A 3,119-nucleotide genomic window follows, 5' to 3' on the forward strand; every position below is an offset into this window, starting at 1 on the left:
GAAGGCAATTATCCGAAAATAAGTTAATTAAAATTATTTGAGTCCTTCAAATCTATTACTACTATTGCATTATTTTCCAAAGGCTTTTTGTGTGTTTACCAATTTATCAGATATTGAATATCTTTATATTTATAAAATATTGTTACCATTAATTATGTAATATAATAGGGGTGGTATTAGGTAATATAATAGTATGTAAACTATATCGAGGAACAAATTATTTATTTACAGTTTATTGCAATGATAAGATTAAAATGAAATTAAACAATGATTGAAATGATCCAGATAAATGGTTTGCCATATAATATTGTTGCATTATGAACTGTAACTGTAATAGTTCTATATAGAGCGGCTGAGTTGGGTGGTGCAGTGATAAAAAGTGACGTCTTCGCTGTTGGTGTCGTGTTGTCATAAAAGGATGGCGTTTCAGGGTTCATAGAACCTTAGGGCTTCGTCTCCTACTTCTTGCCCTCGCCTCGGTCTTCTTACTTCTGTCTTCTGTCCTCTTTTTTTTTTTTTTCCTAACCTCCTATTTATTTATTTTGAATCAATTACAATTATATACATTTTACTTAGTCTAGGAAAAATTATATATACACATATTTACATTTTAACTTGTTTTGCCTGATTGCATTATAAGATGAAGAAAATAGTTTTCATTTCATGCAGCCGCCACAGAACTAAAAGTCGTCCCACAGACAGATTTCAAGCGCCGCTGTCCCGAGCTGTTAATACTAACCTGTTGTAATTATGGAGGGGGGGGGGGGTCAAGATTTTCATTTTGTGAGACCGCCACTCAATTAAAAAAGTCAACGCCTCTGGCTATATTCCCTGGTTCAACGCCCGCAGTTCTCAGATTGGTAAGACCTGCGCTACGGAAGTTTACAGTCTCTTTACAGGCTACAGTGGTACAGGTCGAAAAAAAAAAAAGATTGAGACCACCAAAAGCAACTTCCCTAAAGGATTGTTGATTGGTGTTGATGTTTATGGTTTTAACTCCCTTATGTCTATTGTCAGTGAACAATGATCCTTACATTATATCCCAAACACTCCAATCCCACATCACCATCCTTGAAGGATGGTGCTAAAACTGGAGGATTAAAATAAATCCCACCAAATCACATTTATCCTTCGTCGTAAACCCATGACCTCGTACCCACAGTATCCTTTAATAATACCCCACTTATTCCTGTTGAACAGATCCGTTACTTAGAACTACGTCTGGAAACGACTGACATGGAATCCTCTTACTGAAAAGACAGGAAAGTGCTCGTCGATTCCGACTATTACAACATTTACTAGACAAACGGTCTAAACTTTCAATCCATTACAAAATATCAACATGTCTGTCATAAGGCCTATCTGAACATACGGAGTTGAGCTATGGGGCTCCACTAAACCATGAAATTCCTCCAGAATCCTTACAGTCCAAAATCCTTAATGCTCCTTACTTTGTCATGAATCAAATCATGCATCAGCCTCAATGTTACATATGTTGCCGATTTGGGCAGAACCAGATACCATTCCTTCCACGATAAACTTCCCAAATCCGCTTGTTTCTTGCCTGGCTTCTTCTTCATTACCTTCTAGGCGTCTGAAAAGATGATGGCCTCGAGATCATATCCTCTAGAAATCTTATTGGAGTTCTATCAATGGGTAGATTCTCCACATGTTTTTATCATGTCACTATGTCACCTGCAGGAAATTTACTTGTTGTATATATTTTTACATAGTTGTAAATAACAATAAATAAATTATTAAAAAACAAAAGAAAAAAACTCCCTTATATGTCAGATATTTATTTGTCTAAAGTCTTTATCTTTCCAGTGGTATATCATACATCTATATTACTACTATTATTTTCGAAGATTTGTTTTCAACCTGGGACAATTGTTTTCCTTTAATTAATAATAAAATTCTTTCCTAGTTTATATTCATCCATATTTTTATTACTACTAACAAGGAGAAATTTTTAGCGTTTTAAATGAACAAAATTAAACGTTCTTTATGGGAAACTATAGTGAACAATTGTCATCGATGAAGATAAAACCCAGCTGATACTGAACATTATTTAATTATAAATTTTTTAATTTTAATGCAAGGAATTTTATCAAACTTTCAATTTCGTACATTGTTAGAGGACGTGGACTGAACGTTTTTACAGAACTTGGTAATTTGTTCTCAGAGGACCTCGAACTTTTTTTCGAGATCGCAATCTTTTGCCATGTTATATATCGATTGAAAGTAATACGTTATTTTTTTTATCCTGGAATGTTTGAAACTCACTTGATTCAAAATATTTTGTATTATTATCATAAATATTTTCATGGCTCAGTGCTTTCTAATAACCTAACGACCGGTTGTGACAATGTGGCAAGGATTGGTGGCCATGGAGACTTCATGGTGAAGATATGACAAACATCGTTAATCTATTATTGTGGTGCCATCGCTGAGCCATTTCATAGATAACAGATCAAGACAGTCTGCCGTCAACAGCCACTATATATCAATATAGATCTAGTAAATTGTTTTTAATGCGCATCAACGCCGATTGTTATTATCGTAGAGGTATTGGGTTTCGATTATTCGCAAAAAGGAAAAATATCTGATAAATATGATGATTATTTTATGAGGGGTCTCTACTACCAATATGACTCAGAGTAGTATTAAAAATGAACTTTGAGATTGTAAGATTAAGACAGATGGATTACAGAGAAAATTCTAAAATCCGATCATTCAACAGAGTAGGGAATACTCAGAAAGTGGAAATAATCTAAGAGCCTGATGGAAAAAAAAAATGAAACAACACTTATGAAATATTTTATGATAAAAGCAACATTTCTTAAAAAATGTACTGAAAATTCAGTAGGTAGTGAATTTATTTTGGGAAATCGATAATTCAGGAATCATTAGACGTACTAATCTATTATCACTTAAATTATTATTTAAGTGAAATTATTTTATTTAAATTATTTTTTTTTCCAAAACCCTTATTTGAAAAAAACTCTGGCATTTAATATAGTCTGTTGCATTCTTGTTCTTCTAGGAGACTGTTCTTTTATCTTCTAAGCGTGGGGATTAAAAAGGGATTGAAGGTAGTTTTTTTTTTTTTTTTACAT

General features: G+C 33.2%; 1 long non-coding RNA gene across 1 annotated transcript in view; it reads right to left on the bottom strand.

Annotated features, from left to right (window-relative positions):
- Positions 1-205: 205 nt before the first annotated feature.
- Positions 206-3,119, bottom strand: part of LOC136797301 (uncharacterized) — a 12,020-nt gene continuing 9,106 nt past the window's right edge. Inside the window, exon 2 of the long non-coding RNA XR_010845159.1 lies at positions 206-1,695. This is a non-coding gene — a long non-coding RNA (uncharacterized lncRNA). The remainder of the gene's footprint in view (positions 1,696-3,119) is intronic.

This window comes from Halyomorpha halys, unplaced genomic scaffold, assembly GCF_000696795.3.
Source record: "Halyomorpha halys isolate HHAL.00 unplaced genomic scaffold, Hhal_1.1 Scaffold437.1, whole genome shotgun sequence".
NCBI lineage: Eukaryota > Metazoa > Arthropoda > Insecta > Hemiptera > Pentatomidae > Halyomorpha > Halyomorpha halys.